At 36.4% G+C, this 27,668-nt stretch overlaps 1 protein-coding gene across 1 annotated transcript in view; it reads left to right on the plus strand.

Moving 5' to 3' along the window:
- The window catches only part of DGKB (diacylglycerol kinase beta), a 925,979-nt gene that overhangs the window by 17,166 nt on the left and 881,145 nt on the right, over window positions 1-27,668 (plus strand). The gene's annotated exons all lie outside the window — the stretch shown is intronic.

The following is a 27,668-nucleotide window of genomic DNA, read 5'->3' on the forward strand; positions in this document are numbered from 1 at the left end:
AAAGCAGATCTTAAATGATATTAGAGAGAAAAGACAAATCTCCTCAAAGGAGTGCCAATTTGATGGACAGTTGTTTGCCAACAGCTATAATGGATGTGATAGATCTGAGAATAATATCTTCAAAGTGCAGAGAAAATAAGTGTAAACCTAGTTTTTTGTAGTTAACCAAATTTTTATTCATTACTGCTTTAATTCCTTCTAGCTCAGTTTCAAGCACTGAGTGAATTATTCTCTACATTTCATGGCATATTTTTGTTATTCCTATATTACATTTTTATATTTTATATATACGTAACTTAAACATAATATATAATTTATATTATTGTCAAGGGCAACCTCTCTTTTTGTTAGTTTATTTTTACTTCTTTTTAGCCTGACTCTCTAATTTTACTCTATTCCCTACTACTCCCTATAATGGCCAGGATCTAATATATTTAATGCATAGCCCATATTTGAATGTATTTTGGTAAAATGTTAACTAATGACAAGGATGTGAATCAATGGCAGCTTTTACATATTGTTGAAATACATTGGAAATCAATTTGGCAAAGTCTTGTAAGATTAAATATTCACATACCAAATGATCCAGCAATGCTATTTCTAATCTGCACCCATTCCCTGCCCTCAAAAGATTCTTATACCTGACCACCAGTCAACAAGAATATTCATAACAATGCTCTCAAGAATGAAAAGTGGGAAGCAATTAAAATGCCCATTTTTAGGAGAATGAATATTATAAGCAGTGAAAATGAATGAACAACAGCAGCAGTTACCAATTTGTGTGAAATTTAGAAACACTTGTGAGTATAAAAAGCAAGTCAAAGATGGCAACATACACTATAATAATATTTCAGAGAACTCAGAAACAAAAAGTACATGTCCCATAGAGTTGCATATTATATGTGATAAGGATAATAAAAATATGACAAGGAAATGATAAATATAAAATTCCATATAGTTGCTCATCAGTCGGTACTGTGCAGAGAAGGGGGTAGGAAGATATAGATCAAAGCAAGGGATGTTGGAAATGCTCTAGACCTTAGTTTGGGTGGTGAGTTCTGGGAGGGATGTTTATTTGGTTATTAAGCTTCATAATTTAAATATGTGATTATATATATATGATATTTGTATGTGTCAAATATGACCTAATAACATTTTAAATAACTTGATTAAAAAGCTGTTTTACCATTTTTAAGAATTTTATTTATAGAATCAGCCTTTGTGTTACATTTAATTTATTAATTATGCCTTCATGGACATTTTATCTTTATTAGAAAGGGTTTTGTTTTCTGCTGATCAGCTTCATTAAGTTTAATTGATATTTTACCACCTCGAGCTGTACATTATTTGTGATTAGATAAGTATTGAAAAATTGTTATTTGGGTAGCAGTTTGTTCTTCTCCTCCCTGCTTAACTAACTCTTGGTTGTATGTGCTGTATTATATCACCCAGACAACCATGTTGTTTTAAATGCTTTCAGGTTAATTTATGTCTCTGCAGTTTTGTATAGAATATACTTCTCACATAGATAATTGGAATTTTGTTTTGTACGACTAAACTTGATGAATACTGATTCAACAGGTCATTGCGTCAGAGTGTATACAGTATTTAGGATGTCATGATTATGATTTATCTTGTCCAGGTAGTACAGTGGAATCTAATTACATGCTTTGTCTCTTACTCTTTGCTGAAATCCTCCAGGAGTAAGTAAAGTCATCAGACATACACCATGTACCTTGCCATTACTGCTTAATTCACATTTCACAAATAGTCTTTCTGAGCATGTGACTGACGAAAACAGTTTCCTGTCTTCAGGACTATCTAGAGGAACAGGTTCAGAAACAAGTAACAATTATTCAAGATAAAGGTACCAATAATAGATGTATTCAAAAAGAGAAATGTGATCAAAGGGGAGGGTGGTCATTCTAACTAGGTTGGGGGGCTGGTGAGGAGCAAGTGGAGGAACTTGAGAGTTGAGCTGGATTTGAAATGGCTGTCAGATATCACTTGGTGTGTCAGGAGGATAACAGACTCACAGAGCCAGGCTACAGCTTGAACAAAGCGCAGGAGAGTGTTGGGGACTCAGAAGAGATGAGGAGACTGTACTTCTCAGAATACAGCGAAGCAAGGCAGCAATTTTGCACGTGAAAGCCTTCTGTATTGTTTTACTGCCTCTTACCTCATCTCTCTACTATCTTTCCCCCTCAACACAATCAGATGGCTCTTTTAAAAATACTTCCAATCATGTTACTCCCCAGTAAAAGTAATCACTGTCTTCCCCTTGCACGTGGTAAAATATTTTCTGGAGCTTGAGCTCAAGGACCTCCTCAGTATGATCGTAATAGTTCTTTTGAACCATCCTTCCTATTAATCTACCGTAAAACTAGTTCATCAATAGTAAATCTGTCCCCTATCTTCAGTCTTCTTTCATTTGTGTGCTGATGTGCATTTGCTTTTACCTATTTGCCCCCACTACGTGTCTACATGATTCTACCACCAATCATCAAGCCTTTTATCACCTGTTTCAAGACACATAGCAAGTTCTGTGTCCAACAAAACGTTCTTCAAATCCCTGGGGAATTATTTCCTCTTCAAAATTATCTAGAGTACAGAAAGTACAACACCAAACTCTTAGCTATTTAAATAATAGGAAACAGAGAATATGGACAGGGAAAAAAAATCACAAATTAAAATAAAAATCTTCAGGGCTGAAAAACATAAGTTGTCAGATCAAAAGTATCCACTGCTTTCCAAGTAAAATGAATAAAAAATAATTGCTCCAGTACATATCATTTTGGAATTTCTGAACAGCATGGATGAAAAGTATATTCTAAAATTTCCAGAGATACAAGTCATTGACAAATGGACAAAAAGTGATCAGAAATTTGGCATATTTGAAGGCTGTGGAAGAAGGCCTTTAAATTCAAAGGGAGAATAATTTTCAACCTAGGAAGCGTATCAACCAATCAGGGAATGTAAAAAATTCTCAGTGATGAGTTAATATAGCTTAACCTAGTTCTAGAGCCCAGGAATTAACTAACATCGTATCCTTTTATCCAATAAATTGCAGAGCTCTAACTTCATTTTGCAAGCAGTTAAGCAATATTCTGCCCTTCCTAGAGCACTGTTTTATTCAACAATGATAGAAACTATTCTACAGATAAACAAGTCTCCATTTGTTGATGGACCCAGTGCTTAAGCCAAGACTCTCAGGAGGCTGTGGAAAGAATCTTCTCCTTCTGATGTCTTTCTGAAGTTGCCTCCTCTTAAACAAAGTGATTTCATCTATCCACAAAAAATTATAAGCAGAAAGGTTTGAAACAGAATGATATAACTATTGTTGACAATTTTGAGTTTTTGAAGCTCATTAATTTATTTTGATATTTTAGAATTATTTTGTATAAACCAACATTCTGTATTCAAGGAAGTTAATTATTTTAAACAACACAACAGATGTGATACTCAAGATGAGAATGGAAAGCACTGCTCACTCATTACTCCTGATAAATATATGTATATATTCATAACACACACGTATGCCAGATGTTATATCATTGAGGTTAAAGTGATACATAATTTTTAACACTATTTTTTTCTTTTCTCTATTATTTTAAGTAATGCTTCAGACAAACACAAAATTTCTTTCACTGTAAAACCAATGGTCAAGTGTATTAATTCCAAAAATTACATGGATTACATGACTGAAATATTAATATCCTAATCTGTTCCCTTGTTTTCAAGTATTCCTTTCCTTGTTCACTCCTTGTGTTATAGTTTTCTTGATCACACTTCACAGCAACTAGAGAACCTTTTTTTCGTACTGGAGCATTTTTTAAAAATGACTTCCAGGCCCAACCATTTTTTGAATGGTGGGGAGGAAGGAGTAGAGAAGGGTTGTTGAAAATATGATATCAACATTCATGAAAATGTTCCATTGTTCTAGAATATTATTTTTAGTTGCAGGAGAGAAAAACAAAAGGATAACAATATAAAAAGGTTGAACCATATGTAGATAAAAATAAAAGTGATGTATTTATGAGTATAAAAGCAATCTCATTTTAAACATGAGGAAAGAAAAAATTAAAAATTAAGAGTTTCTGAAGTATAATTATAATAAATTTGGGAACCATTGCCCTAAACAAACCCAAGTAGCCAGAGATCAAATTAAATATATTTTATGCTATTTAAAATAAAAGTTTATGTCTTGTTTAATTCATACACCAAATAAAGTAACATATTAAAATCTCAAAAAAGGAGAGGAATTGTATGTAGCATTTTACAATTTCCTATTTCCAGAACATATGTCCTAGACCCCCACTTTTATACAATGCAGGTTTTCCATTCCTCTCTTCCAGTTAAACCTTTGGGATTACTCAAGCGTCAATGATACACTTAGATACTATCAGGCATTCAATACACGCTATGTGCCTTTGATTTACTTGACAAGTGACAACAAGGCTATATTGAGTTAAGCACAGACACTATCACTAAATGAATATTTGCAGGACCCGCCTGTGGTTATTGTCATACCAGAACAGGACTCTTGTTCAATATCCTGTCTGGGAAGCGGCCTCTACCAGATGCTTCCAAAGAAGGGCAAAACCACCCATAATACAATTGTATGGACATGCAGTTCTTTACCCCTGAGGGAAGACACTTCATGGTGGTTCCAGGAGGTGAGCCACTCATACGCCGTTCATATTCCTATGAGGACTGGTCTCTTCAAAGAATACATTTTTAAAGGACTTTTTTGATTCCAAAATTATTTTAAATAATAAGAAATAAGATTTGTTTCTATTAGAGGACTCAATTTTATTTCATTTAAAGAAGACAAATCACGTGTTCAACAGAATTATCGTAAAATTCCTAGTAGGCATATAGATAAATAGTTTTACACACACTACTAATAACATAATAAAATAAAAATTGTGAAAAAAAGGAGGGTTACCAGAATATTCTCTGCTACACTGGTGACTTTGAAAAATGAGTAATTTCTTCAACTTCAATAAACCTAAACTCCTTTTCTTTCTTTCCTTTTTTCCTTAGAAATCCTCCCCCCAACCCCCCCACCCCCCGCCCCAGCTACATGGAGATATGTCCACAGTGGCTTCTTGGCTTCTCTTTTGTCTGCTCAGGGCACCAGGCATATCTATTATCACACATGCCTGAGTTGCTGCCAGCCATCTTTTCCTTTAAAGAGGTCTGCATAGGGAAGAAAGTACTACCGACCAGAGGCAAATTATTGGGTGGCACTGTTGGGATGCAGGGCAAGAAGACAGGAGCTGTGCTGTAAAACAGAGGGAAGAGAATAATCAAGAAACTCATTTTGAACCCTTGTGGTTGTGTCTCAAAACTACAAGCAATGCTTTAGCACAAGGGGAATTAGATAAGAATATGGATGGCAAGAATTGAAGGCTGGGGACAGGAGTGTCACCCGGGGAGAAGGGAGTGAAGAGGAAAATGCTCTAAATTCCTGAAGATACAATTAGAAGGAAGAGAAATTAGATGAATTATAATCAACCACTTTCACTACATTTCCAAGAATGAAAAATTAAGATAATTATTAGACAAATTTACAAGCACAGAGTATCAGATTTAAAAGATTCTATAGGAAGAAAAGAAGTGTGATTTCATTAAAATATTGACTTTAAAATAGGAATATTTACATAGAAATACCAAAGCAAATTATGAATATTAAAACACACTATTCTTAGGAATAATTCTAGTTTAAAGCCTTCAATTTTACCTTAGTGATTTTATTGTGGAGTGATTTGGATTGTTGTCTCTAGACCAGCAAAAGTGGATTATCATCACTCAGTCTTTGAAAGAAGAAGATTTTGTTCCCAGTCATTAATTTACAATATAGTTCTCTCAGTATCTTCCATTAGAGCTGATTTAGTAAACTTTTTCTCAATGTGAAAAGATCCTGGAGACCCTGATGTGTAAACTAGAGAATAGATTTGTTGGGAATTTATTTACATATTACTCACAATAAGTTCCATAGATGAGAAAATGTTTGTCATTTCAGTACAAAGGATCACGACAGTGCTACATTATGAAAAGGGTATCTGGGGAAAGAATGATTCTTAGAATCATATACTTACATGTTGTTCTTTCATTTTTAGATCTGGTCACTTGAATTTTATTTTTACATGGTACCTATCAAGAGTACGCATTCTTTTATTCCCCATGATGACAAGCAGCAATAGATTACAATAAGAGGTTATTATAAGAATTTCATTGATTTTCATACTTCTGCTTAGCCAAAAGACATGCTCCATGATTGGTTAAATTTAGATATTATTACACTTTTTACATCTTTCTTACACTACACAGTATACACTCTGTTTTACAAACATCTCTTTTACAGTTACAGTGTTACTAAGGTATATTACTACTGGCTTCATATGGGCAACACTTAGATTCAAGGAGTTTAAGTATTTTTATGGAAATATATAATTAGTAGGTGGTCATTTCTAAGTCAGAACCCAAGTCCTGTAATTTCAAACTGAGTGTAATTTCCATTAGGCTATTTGTGTCTCACCAGAAGGGGGCTTAATGTGTGCCTGGTTCCCAGCTCTTTCTTTGTATAGAATATGCAACTTCACTGAATGCCTGAGCCTAGTGACAAACAATGCTAGCATTTGCAATACACATTAATATATAGAGAATATGTATGAAATACCAGGCGCTGTATTTGATGGTTTATAGATATCATCTTTAATGCTTACAATAATTTTTAAAGATAGTTGATATTATCTCTATTTTTAGATAAGAAAATTGAGATTCACGGAGCTTAACTAACATGTCTGAGTTCACAGGTTGACAGAATTCATACCCATGTCTATTTAGTTTTATGCTTCTTCCAGGATCTCCTGCTTATTTAGAGACAGAACACCACTTTATTTTTATGTGACTCTATTGTAAAGTCTTTTTATTTGCACTCCCAAACCCAAGGACCTACCAGTTGGTTAACTTATTTAACCTGTCTATTTCTCTAATCTATTGGTTATATGTGTATATATATCCATTGTCTGGAAGACAAACATAAGACATCTAGTAAACATAAACATTATTGCAGAAGTTTTTTTAAAAAGCAGCATTGCCCAAAAAACAGATTAATAATAGCTAAGGCATTCTAGAGTTGAGGCTGAGGAAAAAGTAAAACATGGCCGGCAGAGATCTGTAAACAGTTTACCTAGGGGCACACCTTTATGTATAGTTCTTTTTATCAAAATCAGTTGCTTCTTTGCAATAAATTTTGGGTCTCTTGACAGTAGTCTGATAATAGAAAGCTACCTCTAGCATGTTTCTGACCCCATCCTGCAGACCAGAAAACCCTCAATGTCCCCCTGCCTCACTGGTCATTTTGTGAATAGGACGTAGAAGCAGGGTAGAGGGAAGGCAAACTAGCCCCTGTGCTCTGAGGACAAACTCATGCATTCTGGTTGCATCCCCAACTTCCCAACTAGGGAAGAAGCTATTAAATAGCTATTTGAGCTTGTATTTACAGGGAAGTATCGTGTTCTTGCACATAATAAAAATATTCCCAGTAGGTGGTTCATAGTTCAGTTGTCATTTGTTTCCTGAAGCCATCCCATTCCAAAAATAGTTTTCCTTCTACTTTCTAAATTTCCACAGTATTTCATAATTTTATTATAAAATTTATCAAGCCCTACTGTCATGATTGATTTCTCTGCCCTCCTCAGTTCATTCTCAGACATTACATTAATGTTCTCCTTGGCAGGGGCTCCCCGTATCTTACTCATTTACATGATTTAAGTAGGGCCCTGGCTTCAGGCTCTGTAGGAGGCAGTACTCTTAGGAACATTCATTTAATATCTGAATCCAGTTACAAACAATTATATCATTTTCATAATGTCTTGGGAAGTAGCTATTGCTATTACCCCTGAGTCTACTATACTCCAATGTTGTTGAAAAATGTCTATCTTTAGTTATATGTAAGAAATTATATGGAAAAGAGATGGAGAGGAGGACAATACCATCTTTGGCTTCCTTCCAAAGATCACATGAATATATCAGTGAGTTAAACATTTTAGAAACAGGAAATAGCTTTATCTTATTCAAGTTAAGTGACTGGACTCAAAAGTGTAAATTCCTCCAGTTTTTGTCTAGGATCTTCCTATATCCTGGATTATTTTAGGCCAAAAACAACACAATATGGACTGCTGGAATATTGTATTGTCACGATAGCTGACAATCCAAACAGCTTTGGGAAAAGATCTGGGCTGTGCCTATTGGGTCACACAAAAAGAGTGTTACCAAGGAGACTCCATGGCTACCACAGAGATAAGTGGCTCAGGTAAAAGGGTAGGGAAAAAGCTGATCAGCCACCAGCAAAAAGAGGACAATACTGTTAGCTGGTTCTTGGTTTGTTGGTTTTGATCTTGTTCTGCCTGCCTTTTACTGCCATTAACTATACATGTGAAACAATGGCTGTGCAGTCAGTTACTGCCTTTTAATCAGTTACACCATCTCTACTGAAGGTCTTCATCACAAATCTGGTGAAACTCTGAGCTCTTTAAAACATTCAGGCTGTGCTATAAGTTACTGATTTGAGGCATTTCACAAGAATATTTGAGACTGAATCAGATGCAGATTTAATAGAAAAGCTACAGAAAGTTATCTAAGAAAAGTGTCGTAGCAAAGGGTTCATCCACTTTATTATGGTAAATTACTTAATTTTACTCCTGCTCACATCACAGTTTTTATGTAACTAAATGAACTCACTGAAGATGTTTAAAATCTGGGTCAATTAACTTATTTCTCCAATTCAGTAGGACTAAGATAATATCTGTTTTTTTAAAGCAGAATGGCCATATTCAACCTTGTCCCATTATTGTTCACCTATGGAAGCAGACGATAAGGCAGAGAAGATAGGAGCAGATGCTGGGATGTGGTGATGGGAATGTGTGGGAGTTCTTTTTTGATTGTTTCAGTTTTCTCTGTAGGATACAAAATAATTATCTTAGATTGAGGCTGGTGAGGGGGGAAGAATTGGGGATTAAGAAATTATGGAATATTTGTTTTTGGAAGTATAGTATAATTGCATGGAAGCATGAAGGGCCAGTGTATTTGAGGTTAATGTTCTTATATTAAAAGTGGAATCAGTCAATAGATCATGTGTCTCCCTCCAGCCACATTCAGCTGCAAGTGTTCAGGGGTTTATAAATTGGATGTGATAAGCCGGGCAAATTTGACAAAGTCAGAGAGGTGCAAGGAAGTGTTTATAATGACTGACCTTAGAATTTAAGCTGGGTAAGGAAGGGAGAGAGAGATCAAGAGAGTGAATGGTAGTGAAATGATGGTAAATTTTAACATTGTAGAAATTAGAAATATCAAATTAGAGGAAATTATTTTGCCTATATGAGTCAGAATACCCATTCTTGATGTAATCATTAAAATTACCTCACTTGACAAAATTATATTCTGTAAGACAGGGTGAGCACATCTCAATGCCAGGCATTATTTATTATAAATCAATTTAAAATATGTATGTATTATTTACATATTGGCAGGTAGCACTATTCCTAATTTATCTTAAGTTTAATAACCATCACAAACCCATTTACCAATTATATTCTTATATTTTAATCATTTGCCATTATGTTTTCCATTTTTTATTTCATTTGTCAACATTTCTAAGGTTTCAAATATGGCAACATTTATACTATTATACATGTATACAGTATATTAATTTCCAATTCTAAAATTATATACATATATTACCCATTATTTGTGTGTGATAAAAACATCTCTATAGTTAGAGATATCAATACAAGTCAGGAGTACAAAGCCTCATTCAAGGGGATATATTCCATTTGTAAGGTGTAGTATACCTAGATGTAAATCTATGTTTGTATGTATGTATGTATGTATGTATGTATGTACGTATCTATCTATCTCCATATCTATATTTCACCCTTGTATCTTGGATGCCCAAGGTTCTTTAACTGCTTATTCATTTATCTTAGAGCAGGTGGAAGGAATCACTCTAGTGACATTCACATCAATCAACTTTCTACTCATATGCAGTTCCTATAAAGGTTAAAGGAAGAAAATCAATAGCTTAACTCAGTGTTTTCCAATGCTGGATATGTGACAGAATCACTTGGTAAGCTTTTGAAAGTTATACCCGGGCTCTGTCTCAGACCAAATCAAAATATTTGGAAGAGGTATAGGCTAGAGTTTTCCACTTATACAAATCAAATAAGATTTTAATAGGCTGCCCATCAGTTTCAGTTGTAGGGATACCATGATCCCATAGCCAATACAAAGATCTCTGTGGATCAGAATATTCTGATTAATGTTTTGACTCTGTGTCTAACCAACTATATGTGTTCACCTTGTGCTTGACAATTAAGTGCTACCACCTGGCTTCTGAAACCCCCAGGATCTTAATGGTATTTAGAGATTCTTGCTTGATTGTAGCATTTTCCTGTAAAAAATGGCTTACAAAGAAGAGGCACAGTAGAGCACTTTAAAGATGGAGGTGAGGGGCTCCCTTCATTATTTTTCTCACAGCCTTGGTTAAGAGAATGTCTTTTAGACTCTAAGGAGTGTAGTTAAGGGATGAGGTTGGTAAGAAGGTCTTGTATAGTGAATTCATTCCAGTCACACTAAGCCTTTGGTTAACTGCCTTTACCATTCCAGTCACACTAAGCCTTTGGTTAACTGCCTTTACATTATAGTAAGAAAGATATGGCAGTTCAGTTTTATTTGATAGAGATTGTCTTTGGTCCATATTTTAGTCAACCAGCCAAACACATACCATTCTCAACTCTTCAAACTACTACATTGGATCTAGAATATCAGCATGTCAATGAGTTTAACCTAACCAAACATTACATTTCTTCTACCCTAGTCCCACACATATTCCTAGGTTTCCATTGATATGAATGGTAAAATCATGCAATCTTTTTTGTGTGTGTGGCACTATCTCATCAATCAAACTTTGTATCTCATATTCTATAGCCTACTGAGACTAGAGTTTGATTATAAAGTCTGGAAGCAAGAAGAGAGGGTTAGTGGTAGCTCTAAAGAAGGTCAGCACTATTGGCAAGGCAACTACTTCCGGGATAGTCATTACAAGTTCTTCAGGTCAGGGAAAACTGATCTCTTCTGCAGGGTTAGAAGGGCTCCTTCTACTGGCCAAGCGGCCATGGTAGAATTTGTGGCTTCAAGTTCCTTAGCTTCAGTGGAATTTGTCCATAAGTCTCTGTCCCAGTTTTCAAGGTCTTATTACTTCCCAAACCATGATGGTAACTTTAACAAAAGAAACTTTGAGAGGTTGAGAATTGAATTTGTGTTGTAATTCAACGATCTATAAAATAAGACTTAGAGAGTTTGGTTTTCAGAAATCTTGATGACTGCAGGAAATAAAAGGAGTCACAGAAAATTTAAGGTGTCTCATATGGTCCTTGTGCTGAAAACTTAAATCCCTGAGCTCATTATTTTCCTTACCCACATTTTCCAGCACAAGTAGAAGGAGGCAAACAACCCCGTTATTCTCCTCATTTTTACTAACATGTTCTACAGCAGCAAATACTTGGTCACCCAGAGTTGTGTCTTTAGACATTTAATTAAAGGTTCTATAGGTGAAATTTGTATAACTGTTTTGTAACTGCAGCCATGGATTTCTACTATCCCCTTTTTCAGCAGGGTTATTACTGACTTTAAATTTAATCACATCAGAGAACCAAAGACATAACCCAGGACCAATTGAGAGAAACCATCTTTAAGATTCTGTGCCTTTGGACTCATACTTGGTACATACATTCAGAAAGGTAGAATGAATGTAAATATAGTCGTAGATAGATAAGCTTTTGGAGATATATATTATAATTTTTTTTAATGAGGAATTTGTTATAGATATTTGGCCATATATTGGGGCATGCTGTTAGGAAGTAACATATAAATATGTATGGATGTAAAATATAAATGATGAATCTATAAAATTTCTATCAGAAAGCACTGAAGATGCTTGGGTAATAGCAATAAAAGGAGAACAAAATTTCATCCTCCAACTTTCATCCTCTAGTCACTCAACAAAACCCTAATCTAGTGAAGGGCAGCAGAATTTGCCAGAATACCCCAAAATATGCTTCTTTGGCATAAGAATTATCTTGAGCTGATTACTTTTAAAAAGCAGGAGACATGAGAGAAGTTCTGAAAACCAGTAACAGTTACTCTTTCATAAGAGACATTTATAAGGGAAATCTCCATTTGTAAAGGTGTCTCCTTCTATGTACCAGGAAGAGAAGGATGACAAACTCTTCAGAAACTTATCATTGGAGAAGACATGGACTTAAATCTGCATGGCAGCATACCCCTGTTTACTGTGCTTTGCTTGAAAATCTCCCATAACTGCCCTCCCACAACATCTTCTCTTGTCTTTAGCTGAAGATGGTATTTAAGGTGGTGGCTTGAGCCATTTCAGAGAGTTACTCAGTTCTCCTAGGTCTCTCCCATGTGTCCAGGAGCTATACATGTTACTAAACTTCTGTTTATTTTTCTCCTGTTCATGTATCTTTAGTTACAGGGGGTGTCTCAGCCAAGAATTTAGAAGGGTAGAAGGAAAATGATTTTTCCTCCCCTACACTAGCTACTGCTGTGGGGAAATTTTGCAGATGTAATTGAAATTCTATAAACTTTGCAAGGTTATGGAGGACCACTTAAATAGTGAGCAAATGAAGCTCTTTATAGTCTGTAGAAGTCTGTTGAAATATTATTAGGTGTCCTGGGTTACTGGCGGCAGAGTGGGGCTGGGGAATAGAATAAGAATTTTAAGATACGCATCAAGATATTTTACTTTATCACAATTTATAAACATAATAATACAATTATCAGGATTCCAGAATATTTAATTAGCAAGTAGTCAAAACCTGATGTAAATTTTTGTACATCAAGTAGGGTGAGCAATAGAGAAATTCTAAGCAACTTTAAGATTATAAAATGATGATCTAAAATATTATGTTTCCCAGGTATATTTTCAAAACATTGTAAAATTTGGTTGAACAGACTTTGAAGTTATAGCTAAATGTATCTTGAATTTTATAGCTATAATTTTTAAAAACTCAAATATTATATTGTAAAATATTATATTTTCCTTTAATAAAACTGAATTACTAAATCCATAATTTACATTACTCTAATGTAGCAAAATTTACAAGATCCAGTACTCCCCAAACCAACTGCCGTCTTTACACTGAAAAATAAACTATGAAAATTGGATCCATAAACAATTTTTGGATGGAACAGCTAAGTGATGGAAAGCCTACTGAAGACATTGAAAGTAGAAAATATAGGAACAAAAATAGGGTATAAAGAAATTATATAGAGAACATAAAAACACATGGGAAAAATATGATTTTGTATAAAAGGAATAAAAAGTGAGGAAATCTAATTAAAAGTTGATTCCTAAATTGCTGCATATTTATCACCATAGCAATTTTCGTGGATATGAAACAGACTTTTTCACTTTGGCTTAAGTAGAAGTTCAAGAATGTGGATGACAGTTCCTATTTAATCATTTGGTGTTTTTGTTAATTGTATTTGCCTTTGATTTGATGCATGTGTTTGAATGTCAATACACATTTGTACATCATCCTTAGCCTTAAGGAGACAAAGCTCTCTTACAGTGGCCTTCTCAGGAAAGTTAATTGGTTTAATTTAGAGAATGCAGCTGTAAGGAAATTTCTGAGCTGTCTGTATAAATAAGTTATTAAGCCAAGAACAGGTCTAGATCAAATTGTGAAGTGTAAGAAATGTTCTCGGTTCCTCGCTTCCCTACTCTGGTGATAATTCCTCACTGGGGCAGAGACCACGTGTTCACCAAACAGCCTCTATCAATATTTGCCCTGAGGAAATTTCTGGGACATGTTTGTCTTAGATGGAGATAGAATCATGTATAAAATGTGACTAATAATATACACATAAATAAAGAGTAGCAGAAACCAGCATGACTTCATATTTTAGAGTATATCTTATGAAATATGTTTTTACATAAGACTTTAACCTTCATCAAGCAAAATGAAAGATTCTTCATTATTGAGAATAAAAACATTATCCAACAGAATTTGGTGGTTCTGTTTGTTTAGTTTGTGGTTTTGGGTTTTAGAAAAGCTGTACCACTATTCTCTGAAATTTTGTCATACAAATAAAGAATTATTCCACATATGGGTTTTTTTTAAAATAGATCTTTATTGGTGTATAGTTGCTTCACAATACTGTGTTAGTTTCTGTTGTACAACAAAGTGAATCAGCCATATGCATACACATGTCCCCATATCCCCTCCCTCTTGAGCCTCCTTCCCACCCTCCCTATCCCACCCCTCTAGGTCATCGCAAAGCACAGAGCTGATCTCTCTGAGCCATGCTGCTGCTTCCCACTAGCTACCTATTTTATATTTGGTAGTGTATATATGTCGATGCTACTCTCACTTCGCCTCAGCTTCCCCCTCCCCACCCCGTGTCCTCAAGTCCATTCTCTATGTCTGCGTCTTTATTCCTGCCCTGCCACTAGTGCATCAGTACCATTTTTTTTTTTTTTTTTAGGTTCCACATATGTGCGTTAGCGTACAGTATTTGTTTTTCTCTTTCTAACTTACTTCACTCTGTATGACAGACTCTAGGTCCATCCACCTCACTACAAATAAGTCAATTTTGTTTCTTTTTATGGCTGAGTAATATTCCATTGTATATATGTGCCACATATTCTTTATCCATTCATCTGTCGATGGACATTTAGGTTGCTTCCAAGTCCTGGCTATTGTAAATAGTGCTGCCGTGAACATTGTGGTGCATGTCCCTTTTTGAATTATGGTTTTCTCAGGGTATATGCCCAGTAGTGGGATTGCTGGGTCATATGGTAGTTCTATTTTTAGTTTTTAAGGAACCTCCATACTGTTCCCCATAGTGGCTGTATCAATTTACATTCCCACCAACAGTGCAGGAGGGTTCCCTTTTCTCCACACCCTCTCCAGAATTTATGGTTTGTAGATTTTTTGATGATGGCCATTCTAACCGGTGTGAGGTGATACCTCATTGCAGTTTTGATTTGCATTTCTCTAATAATTAGTGATTTTGAACATTTTTTCATGTGCCTCTTGGCTAACTGTATGTCTTCTTTGGTGAAATGTCTATTTAATCTTCTGAACATTTTTTAATTGGATTGTTTGTTTTCTTGACATTGAGCTCCAGGAGCTGTTTGTATATTTTGGAGATTAATCCTTTGTCTGTTGTTTCATTTGCAAATATTTTCTCCCATTCTGAGCGTTGTCTTCTTGTCTTGTTTATGGTTTCCTTTGCTGTGCAAAAGCTTTTAAGTTTCATTAGGTCCCATTTGTTTATTTTTGTTTTTATTTCCATTTCTCTAGGAGGGGGGGGTCAAAAAAGATCTTGCTGTGATTTATGTCAAAGAGTGTTTTTCCTGTGTTTTCCTCTAAGAGTTTTATAGTGTCTGGTCTTACATTTAGGTCTTTAATCCACTTGGAGTTTTTGTAGAGTCTTAGGTAGTGTTCTAATTTCATTCTTTTACATGTAGCTGTCCAGTTTTTCCAGCACCACTTATTGAAGAGGCTGTCTTTTCTCCATTGTATGTTCTTGCCTCCTTTGTCGTCGATTAGGTGACCAAATGTGCGTGGATTTATCTCTGGGCTTTCTATCCTGTTCCATTGAGCTATATTTCTGTTTTTGTGCCAGTACTATACTGTCTTGATGACGGTAGCTTTGTAGTGTAGTCTGAAGTCAGGAGCCTGATTCGTCCAGCTCTATTTTTCTTTCTCAAGATTGCTTTAGCTATTTGGGGTCTTTTGTGTTTCCGTATGAATGTAAAATTTTTTGTTCTAATTCTGTGAAGAATGCCATTGGTAGTTTGATAGGGATTGCATTGAATCTGTAGATTGCTTTGGATAGTATAGTCATTTTCACAATATTGATGCTTCCAATCCAAGAACATGGTATATGTCTCCATTTGTTTATGTCATCTTTGATTTCCTTCATCGCTGTTTTATAGTTTTCTGAGTACAAGTCTTTTGCCTTCGTAGGTAGGTTTATTCCTGGGTATTTTATTCTTTTTGTTGTGATGGTAAATGGGATTGTTTCCTTAATTTCTCTTTCTGATCTTTCGTTGTTAGTGAATAGGAATGCCAGAGATTTCTCTGCATTAATTTTGTATCCTACAACCTTACCAAATTCACTGATTAGTTCTAGTAGTTTTCTGGTGGCATCTTTAGGATTTCCTATGTGTAGTATCATGTCATCTGCAAACAGTGACAGTTTTACATCTTCTTTTCCAATTTGTATTCCTTTTGTTTCTTTTTCTTCCCTGATCGCCGTGGCTAGGACTTCCAAAACTATGTTGAATAACAGTGGCGAGAGTGGACATCCTTGTCTTGTTCCTAATCTTAGTGCGAATGCTTTCAGTTTTTCACCATTGAGAATGATATTTGCTGTGGGTTTGTCATATATGGCCTTTATTATGTTGAGGTAGGTTCCCTCTCTGCCTACTTTCTGGAGAGTTTTTATCATAAATGGGTGTTGAATTTTGTCAAAAGCTTTTTCTGCATCTATTGAGATGATCATATGGTTTTTATCCCTTAATTTGTTTATATGGTGTATCACATTGATTGATTTGTGTATATTGAATAATCCTTACATCCCTGAGAGAAATCCCACTTGATCGTGGTGTATGATCCTTTTAATGTGTTGTTGGATTCTGTTTGCTAGTATTTTGTTGAGGATTTTTGCATCTGTATTCATCAGTGATATTGGTCTATAATTTTCTTTTTTTGTGATATCTTTTTCTGGTTTTAGTATCAGGATGATGGTGGCTTCATACAACGAATTTGGGGGTGTTCCTCCCTCTGCAATTTTTGGAAGAGTTTGAGAAAGATCGGTGTTAGCTGTTCTCTAAATGTTTGTTAGAAGTTGCCTGTGAAGCTGTCTGGTCCTGGAGTTTTGTTTGTTGGAAGATTTTTAATTACAGTTTCAATTTCATTACTTGTGATAGGTCTGTTTATATTTTCTAACTCTTCTTGGTTCAGTCTTGGAAAATTTTACCTTTCCAAGAATTTGTCCATTTCTCCGTGGTTGTCCATTTTATTGGCATATAGTTACTTGTCATAATCTCTTATAATCCTTTGTATTTCTGTGGTGTCAGTTGTGAGTTCTCCTCTTTCATTTCTAATTTTATTGATTTGTGTCCTCTCCCTTTTTTTTCTTGAGTCTGGCTAAGGGTTTATCAATTTTGTTTATCTTCTCAAAGAACCAGCTTTTACTTTTATTGATCTTTGCTATTGTTTTCTTCATTTCTATTTCATTTATTTCTGCTCTGATCTTTATGATTTCTTCCCTTCTACTGACTTCAGGTTTTCTTTGTAGTGCTATCTCTAGTTGCTTCAGGTGTAGGGTTAGATTGTTTATTTGAGATTTTTCTTGTTTCTTGAGATGAGATTGAATTACTATAAACTTCCCTCTTAGAACTGCTTTTGCTGTGTCCCATAGGTTTTGGGTCATCCTGTTTTCGTTGTCATTTGTTTCTGTGTATTTTTTTATTTCTTTTTTGATTTCTTCAGTGATCTCTTGGTTAATTAGTAGCACACTGCTTAGCCTCAATATGTTTGTGTTTTTTACAGTTTTTTCCCCTGTAATTGATTTCCAGTCTCATAGTGTTGTGGTCAGAAAAGATGCTTGATATGATTTCCACTTTCTTAAATTTTCCAAAGCTTGATTTGTGACCCAAGATCTGATCTATCCTGGAGAATGTTCCGTGTGCACTTGAGAAGAAAGTGTACTCTTCCACTTTCAGTGGAATATTCTATAAATATCAATTAAATCTACCTGGTCTGTTGTGTCATTTAAAGTTTGTGTTTCCTTATTCATTTTCTGTTTGGATGATCTTTCCATTGGTGTAAGTGGGGTGTTAAAGTCCCCTACTATTGTTGTGTTAGTGTTGATTTCCCCTTTCATAGTTGTTAGCATTTGCCTTATATATTGGGGTGCTCCTATGTTGGGTGCATAAACATGTATAATTGTTGTATCTTCTTCTTGGATTGATCCCCTGATCATTATGTAGTGTCCTTCTTTATCTTTTGTAACAGTCTTTATTTTAAAGTCTATTTTATCTGATACGACTGTTGCTACTCCAGCTTTCTATTGATTTCCATTTGCATGGAATATCTTTTTCCATCCCTTCACTTTCAGCCTGTTTGTGTCCCTAGGTCTGAAGTGGGTCTCTTGTAGACAGCATATATATGGGTCTTGTTTTTGTATCCATTCAGCCAATCTGTGTCTTTTGGTTGGGGCATTTAATCCATTTATAGTCAAGGTTATTATCAATATGTATGTTCCTATTACCGTTTTCTTAATTGGTTTGGGTTTGTTTTTGTGGGTCTTTTTCTTCTCTTGTGTTTCCCGCCTAGAGAAGTTCCTTTAGCATTTGTTGTAAAGCTGGTTTGGTGGTGCTGAATTCTCTTAGCTTTTGCTTATCTGAAAAGGTTTTGATTTCTCTACTGAATGTGAATGAGATCCTTGCTGAGTAGAGTAATCTTGGTTGTAGGTTTTTCTCTTTCATCACTTTAAATATATCCTGCCACTCCCTTCTGGCCTTGAGAGTTTCTGCTGAAAAATCAGCTGATAACCTTATGGGGATTCCTTTGTATGTTATATGTTGCTTTTCCCTTGCTGCTCTTAATATTTTTTCTTTGAATTTAATTTTTGTTAGTTTGATTAAGAAGTGTCTTGGTGTGTTTCTCCTAGGGTTTATCCTGTGTGGGACTCTCTGTGCTTCCTGGACTTGAGTGACTATTTCCTTCCCCATGATAAGGAAGTTTTCGGCTATAATCTCTTCAAATATTTTCTCAGACCATTTCTTTTTCTCTTCTTCTTCTGGGACCCCTATAATCTGAATGTTGATGCATTTAGTGTTGTCCCAGAGGTCTCTGAGATTGTCTTCAATTCTTTTCCTTCTTTTTTCTATACTCTGCTCATTGGCAGTTATATCCACCTTTTATTCCTCCAGCTCACTTATTCATTCTTCTGCCTCAGTTATTTTGTTATTGATTCCTTCTAGTATATTTTTCATTTTAGTTATTGTGTTGTTCATCTCTGTTTGTTTGTTCTTTAGTTCTTCTCGATCTTTGTTAAACTTTTCTGGTATTTTCTCAGTCTGTGCCTCCATTCTATTTCCTTGATTCTGGATCATCTTTACTATCATTACTCTGAATTATTTTTCAGGTAGATTGCCTATTTCCTCTTCATTTATTTGCTCTTGTAGGTTTTTACCTTGCTCCTTCATCTGTGACATTTTTTTGCCGTCTCATTTTTTTTTTTTTTTCTTTTTGATGAGTAGGATTGTGTTCCTGTCTTACTGGTTGTTTTGGCCAGAGGATTCCAACACTGGAGTTTGTAGGCTGTTAGGTAGAGCTGGGTCTTGGTGCTGAGATGAGGACCTCCGGGAGACCTCACTCTGATGAGTATTTCCTGGGGTCTGAGGTTCTCTGTTAGTCCAGTGGTTCAGACTCAGAGCTCCCACTGTAGGAACTTCGGCCCAACCCCCAGCTCGTAAACCAAGATCCTGTAACCCGCGCGGGGCGGCAAAAAAAAAAAAAAAAAAAAGAACAATAGCAAAGTAAAAATTAAAATTAGACTAGGAAACTAACAGATTGTTAGAAAGAATATAAAAATAAAAATATAGATGAAACAATAACTGGAAGGTAAAACAGAACTGCAATAGTAAAAAAGAGGAGGAAGGAAAAAAACAAAGTTGGAAAAGGCCTTGGCTGTGGAAGGCAGGGCCTAAGCAGGGGTGGGGCTTGGGTGGTGGGCAGGGCCTCTGATTAGGACCCACAGGGCTGGGAAAGGCCCTGGGGGGTGTGGGGGGTAGGGGGTGGGGCTTAGGTTCAAGAACAGATGGGGCCCAGGGGTGCCTCCTGCCTCTGGTCTCAGAGGGTGGGGGACTCCACCTGGGAGCCCAGCAGACTTCCTGGGCTCAGCTCTTTTCCTGCTCCTCTGATCCTGTTGGGCCCGTCCCGCCTGCCACTCCTGTTCTCCCCTGGGCCTCCCTCCTATGCCCCCAGGACCCACGTAGCCTGGAGGGGGCTTTGGAGGGCAGGGGACCTGGCCTGGGTGCTCAGCAGGCTTCCCTGGGATCGAGTGGGCGGGGCAAAAGCCCTCGGCTCCTCTCCTCCTCCCATCCTGGAGGGCCCCTCCCACGTGCCTCTCCTGTTTTTCCCAGGCCTCCCTCCTACGCCCCCAGGACCAACACGGCCTGGAGGGAGCCTCTGAGAGTGTAGGACCTGGCCTGGGCCAAGAGTCGGGCAGACTTCCCCAGCTGATTGGGCAGGGGAAACACTGGGCATGCTCCTCCCGTCCAAGCCCCCAGGGTCCCTCCAGGAGTGGGAACCCATCCCCCCTCTCAGCCACCCCTCAGGGGCACCGGTCCTGTCTGGCCTCCACTTCTCCTTCCCCCTCAGCCCCTGCACATCCTACCAGTTCGCTTGGGGGTTCCTCTCATCCCCTTAGGCATCGAGGCCTCCCACCAGCGTCTGGCACCTGCCCTAGTTGTGGGGAGACGTGAACTCCATGTCTTCCCACACTGCCATCTTGACTCCGCATACCCTCATATGGTTTTGACTGAGATTAGAGGTTGGTGTTTCCTAAGTTTCTGTTGGAAAATTCACTTTAAGAAAGATCCACATGAAAGAGTACCTTTAGATAAAAGGTGCAATAGAAGAGTGTGCCCTTTAACCAGTGTCTTACTTTTAGCCTCAGCCATTTATTGAGATAGCATTTAATATATGCCTGGCATGTTGAAGGCATATAGTACACATTATTTGAATAAATGAATGCATCTATCCTACAGTGGATGTGAAAAAATTACATTTACCCCAAAGGAGAGATTAAAATGAGTTTTATTAAAAACATACCTATAAACCATTAGCCAGACTTATCAAGAAAAATAGGGAGAAGACTCAAATCAATAGAATTAGAAATGAAAAAGGAGAAGTAACAACTGACACTGAAGAAATATAAAGGATCATGAGAGATTACTACAAGCAACTATATGGCAATAAAATGGACAACCTGGAAGAAATGGACAAATTCTTAGACATGCACAACCTTCCAAAACTGAACCAGGAAGAAATAGAAAATATGAACAGACCAATCAGAAGCATTGAAATTGAAACTGTGATTAAAAATCTTCCAACAAACAAAAGCCCAGGACAAGATGGCTTCATAGGCAAATTCTATCAAACATTTAGAGAAGAGCTAATACCTATCCTTCTCAAACTCTTCCAAAATATAGCAGAGGGAGGAACACTCCCAAACTAATTCTACGAGGCCACCATCACTCTGATACCAAAACCAGACAACGATGTCACAAAGAAAGAAAACTACAGGCCACTATCACTGATGAACGTAGATGCAAAAATCCTCAACAAAATACTAGCAAACAGAATCCAACAGCACATTAAAAGGATCATACACTATGATCAAGTGGGATTTATCCCAGAAAAGCAAGGATTCTTCAATATATGCAAATCAATCAACGTGATACACCATATTAAAAAATTGAAGGATAAAAACCATATGACAATCTCAATAGATGCAGAGAAAGCTTTCGACAAAATTCAACACCCATTTATGATAAAAACCCTGCAGAAAGTAGGCGTAGAGGGAACTTTCCTCAATATAATAAAGGCCATATATGACAAACCCACAGCCAACATCATCCTCAGTGTTGAAAAACTGAAACCATTTCCACTAAGATCAGGAAGAAGACAAGGTTGCTCACTCTCACCACCGTTATTCAACATAGTTTTGGAAGTGTTAGCCACAGCAATCAGAGAAGAAAAAGAAATAAAAGGAATCCAAATCGGAAAAGAAGAAGTAAAGCTGTCACTGTTTGCAGATGACATGATACTATACATAGAGAATCCTAAAGATGCTTCCAGAAAACTACTAGAGCTAATCAATGAATTGGGTAAAGTAGCAGGATACAAAATTAATGCACAGAAATCTCTTGCATTCCTATACACTAATGATGAAAAATCTGAAAGTGAAATTAAGAAAACACTCCCATTTACCATTGCAACAAAAAGAATAAAATACCTAGGAATAAACCTACCTAAGGAGACAAAAGATCTGTACGCAGAAAATTATAAGACACTGATGAAAGAAACTAAGGATGATACAAATAGATGGAGAGATATACCATGTTCTTGGATTGGAAGAATCAACATTGTGAAAATGACTCTACTACCCAAAGCAATCTACAGATTCAATGCAATCCCTATCAAACTACCACTGGCATTTTTCACAAAACTAGAACAAAAAATTTCAACATTTGTATGGAAACGCAAAAGACCCCGAATAGCTAAAGCAATCTTGAGAAAGAAAAATGGAGCTGGAGGAATCAGGCTCCCTAACTTCAGACTATACTAGAAAACTACAGTCATGAAGACAGTATGGTACTGGCACAAAAACAGAAATATAGATCAATGGAACAGGATAGAAAGCCCAGAGACAAACCCACGCATATATGGTCACCTTATCTTTGATAAAGGAAGCAAGAATATACATTGGAGAAAAGACAACCTCTTCAGTAAGTGGTGCTGGGAAAACTGGACAGCGGCATGTAAAATAAGGAAATTAGAACACTCCCTAACACCATAGACAAAAATAAACTCAAAATGGATTAAAGACCTAAATGTAAGGCAAGACACTATCAAACTCTTAGAGGAAAACATAGGCAGAACACTCTATGACATAAATCACAGCAAGATCCTTTTTGACCCACCTCCTAGAGAAATGGAAATAAAAACAAAAATAAACAAATGGGACCTCATGAAACTTAAAAGCTTTTGCACAGCAAAGGAAAACATAAACAAGACGAAAAGACAACCCTCAGAATGGGAGAAATTTTTTGCAAATGAAGCAACTGACAAAGGATTAATCTCCAAAATTTACAAGCAGCTCATGCACCTCAATATCAAAAAAACAAACAACCCAATCCAAAAATGGACAGAAGACCTAAATAGACATTTCTCCAAAGAAAATATACAGATTGCCAACGAACACGTGAAAGAATGCTCAACATCATTAATCATTAGAGAAATGCAAATCAAAACTACAATGAGATATCATCTCACACAGGTCAGAATGGCCATCATCAAAAAATCTACAAACAATAAATGCTGGGGAGGGTGTGGAGAAAAGGGAACCCTCTTGCACTGTTGGTGGGAATGTAAATTGATACAGCCACTATGGAGAGCAGTATGGAAGTTCCTTAAAAAACTAAAAATAGAACTACCATATGACCCAGCAATCCCACTACTGGGCATATACCCTGAGAAAACCATAATTCAAAAAGAGTCATGTACCAAAATGTTCATTGCAGCTCTATTTACAATAGCCAGGACATGGAAGCAACCTAAGTGTCCATCAACAGATGAATGGATAAAGAAGATGTGGCACATATATACAATGGAATATTACTCAGCCATAAAAAGGAACGAAACTGAGTTATTTGTAGTGAAGTGGATGGACCTAGAGACTCATACAGAGTGAAGTAGTCAGAAGGAGAAAAACAAATACCGTATGCTAACACATATATATGGAATTAAAAAAAAAAAAAAGGTCAGAAGAACCTAGGGCCAAGACGGGAATAAAGATGCAGACCTACTAGAGAATGGACTTGAGCATACGGGGAGGGGGAAGGGTAAGCTGGGACAAAGTGAGACAGTGGCATGGACATATATACACTACCAAACGTAAAATAGATAGCTAGTGGGAAGCAGCCGCATAGCACAGGGAGATCAGCTCGGTGCTTTGTGACCACCTAGAGGGGTGGGATAGGGAGGGTGGGAGGGAGGGAGATGCAAGAGGGAAGAGATATGGGGACATATGTATATGTATAAATGATTCACTTTGTTATAAAGCAGAAACTAACACACCATTGTAAAGCAATTATACTCCAATAAAGATACTAAAAAATAATAATAATAAAATTAAAAAAAAACAATCAAAAAACATACCTAAAGCAGAGGTATGTTTGCAGGTATGGCTTCAATGTGATCAAGTAACCTCAAAATCCTTTTTGGAAAGAAATAGGTTATTTATAATTTTTAAGAAACAGAATAATCATGTTTAGCAAGATTACATCTCCAAAAATGTAGTTTTTAGGCCTAGAAAATATTGATGCCCAGCCCTTGTTTTAAGATAAAATTTTGTTCTCCCCCCGCCCCAAATTCTTAAAGCCAATTATTTAAATTCATGTGAATATTCAAGAGATATCTCTGGCATATAGGACTTAAAAGAATGGAGGTACTTTCTTTCTTTTTTTTTTTTTTTTTGGCTGCATTGAGTCTTTGTTGCTGTGCGTGGGCTTTCTCTAGTTGTGGCGAGTGGGGGCTACTCTTCATTGCAGTGCGCAGGCTTCTCATTGAAGTGGCTTCTCTTGTTGTGGAGCACGGGCTCTCGGTGCGTGGGCTTCAGTAGTTGTGCTGCATGGGCTTCAGTTGTTGTAGCTCACGGGCTCTAGAGCCCAGGCTCAGTAGTTGTGGCTCACGGGCTCTAGAGCGCAGGCTCAGTAGTTGTGGCTCACGGGCTCTAGAGCGCAGGCTCAGTAGTTGTGGCACGTGGGCTTAGTTGCTCCACGGCATGTGGGGTCTTCCCCTATCAGGGATCGAACCCCTGTCGCCTGCATTGGCAGGGGTGATTCTTAACCACTGCACCACCAGGGAAGCCCTGGATATACTTTTTTTTAAAGTAAAAAGTAATTTCACAGCTATCAAAAGATTAGAAATCCTAGATAAAGTGAAGTTAATACCAAAAGTAATAAGCTTTTCTGCTTGTATGTCCAATATGTTTAAATTGATTCAGGTAGTATGTAAGATTCCTCTTTACAGCAATCTAAATCAAGAAATTTTCCATCTGGATGAGCCCATCTTTACAAATGGCCTCAGGTTTTCAACCTCCCACTCCAGACCTTTCTAATACATGCTAATAATGTGCAATACTATTATATCATATCCTAGATACATAACGTCATGTTGTGTTCATTCACATGAAACACGAACCCTTATTTTGATTAGATATTCGTCAACTACTTTAATGTGTACTTTTAAATGAAATCAGTAATCTACTTGGAAGAGAGAGATAAATATATGTCATGATTTATGAGTAGTAAAATGATACCTTGACTACAAAACAATTGCATCCTGATACTGACATGATGAAAATTGCCACTAACAGCAGAAAAACAAGATTATAGTATTATTAGAAAAAAAAAGTCGATGTTACCCAAAATGCCAAGAGAAAAGGCAAGAAAGTATTCCACTACTCTGAGTCAAACACTGATAATACCTGAAGTATTTACATCAGCTTTCCAGTAATAAGCAAAGTTGCTTATCCATGGCTTTCAATAAAATACACAATTAAAAACCATGCAGGGTTTAATTTATTTGGCCTAAAGTGCAATAACATTTTTGGCCTTCTTTTTAAGGTGGAGCTAGTTTAAGTAGATAGCTCATTTAGGCTGAAAAGTAAATATAAAAAGTAGAACATACTAGATGTCTTAAGAGAATAACAAAGTTCTCTGAGGATCTTAAGGAAATTACATAATTGCAATTACATAATTGGAATAGGAATTGAAAAGTTTTTGTTCTTGTTTTCAGCATGAGTTTAAGAGTTGTGTGTCTTACTGGTAATGTTTCGACCAGTTAAGTTGGTGGAATGAGAGCATTGCAACCTAAAGAAACAGTGAAGAATGCCGTAGATTTAAGAGGGGGGTCAGATCAGAAAAGAGGAGGAAGTTAGACTTGAAGATTGTGTGTGTGTATGTGTGTGTGTGTTCATGTGTGCATGCAATGGAAATTCAAATAGTAATGTATATTGAAGCAAATAGGAGGAAAGCAGGAGAAAAACACTGATAGGTAAGTCTTAGTTTGAGAGAGTAAATGAATTTCCCCCTCTGTCTTTGGAAGATCAACTCCAAAATAATGTAGAGGTACACTAGACAAAGGAGAAAATAGAGAACATAAATTGGGAGCTGATGCATATTAGTGGCTTCAGAAGGAATTGGGCTTGGATGTGTAAGTCACGGAGAATGTTACATCTGTAGATTTTTGTAATAATTTGATGTAGTTTGTTGGAGACAATAAGATCAAGGATAACAAGAAGTCTTTACAAAAAGAATGCTGAAAAAAATAGCATTCATTTCCCATCCATGTATGTCTCAGCTATGCCTAAGGCACCGTGCAAGGACTAGAGATATGAGATATACATAATGTATAGTCTCTCCACTATGAAGCATAATGTTTACTTAGGAAGATGGACAGTTAACTACAAGACAATGACGTGAATGAGAGAGGTACGAACGAGGTGCTTTGGAAACACAGAAGCACGCATGTATACTGGGGGAACATGGAGAGCTTCCCAGAGGAAAAGATAGCAGGTTTTCTTCAGGTGAAGATGAGATTGTGGCTGGATGGAATTTTATGTTAAGCAGTGCTTGCACTTCTGAAACACCTGGAATATAGTGTTTTTAATAGTGTCTTTAATAGATGGATTATGTGAGATGAGTCAGGTGAGACACATAATGATCAAACCGTCAAAACTTGTATATTCAAGAGGTGGGTTTTGCTACTGATATATTTTAAGTAGGGGAGAGACATGATCAGTTTTCATTAAAAATTACTTTCAAAGAATGATAAGTTTGAAAACTGGAAGGCTAATAGGAACGTGTGATATCAGCCAAAGGTCAGCAGCTAGAGATTGGATTAAGACAGAGGAAGTGTGAACAGAGAGGTAGGAATAGATTCAAAATGATGATTATGATAATGATGATGGTGCTGATGATAGTGATGCTGATGAGGGTGGTGATGCAGTTTCTGCTGCTCTTGCTGATGATGATTACAGATAACACTTTAAGTACTTATTATTTGATCTGTTCGGTGGCAGATTTATTACATAAATCATATCACATAATCCTATGACAGCCATATAAGGTTAGACCTATTTTTATCTTCATTTGAAAAAAAAGAGGAAATTAATCTTTACAAAGTTTGAGTAACTTGTTCAAGATTTTAGAAACACTAAAAATTAGAGATGGCTTTTTAACCAGGCAACCTAAAGCCGCTGCTTTAGGGTCACTTTATTATTTCATGTCTCAGCAAACACTTAGGAGTTAAAATGGTGAACTGGATGGTAGGGGATAAGTTGAATTAGGGAAGAATCTAGGATTTCTCCCAATATTGTAACTTAGGTAAATAGGGTAATGATAGTCCCATTTGTTGAGGCAGAATATTGGTAAAAATACCAGATTTTCTCAACTATTATTAGTTTGGGAAAGAACTGTCTAGTAAGATCTAAGCTGAAAATAAATTTGGATTTTTCTGTCTACAGAGATAACCAAATCACACATTTTCTAAAGAGAGACTGTAGGGTGAAGAAAAATATTTTGCAGATGTGCATAATAGGACCAGGAACTGACCATTACTGTATTGACAATATATTTTTTGGGTTTTCCTAGTCTTCCTTTTTTCAGTGACACATGATTTTTTCTTATTCTATTGGTAATTTAATTTATTTTAAAAATAATCTGAAGGAATTTAACTCAACATTGCTTTATGAGTAGCTTTACT

The sequence above is a fragment of the Balaenoptera physalus genome, assembly GCF_965194825.1.
Source record: "Balaenoptera physalus genome assembly, chromosome: 8".
NCBI classification, from domain to species: Eukaryota; Metazoa; Chordata; class Mammalia; order Artiodactyla; family Balaenopteridae; genus Balaenoptera; species Balaenoptera physalus.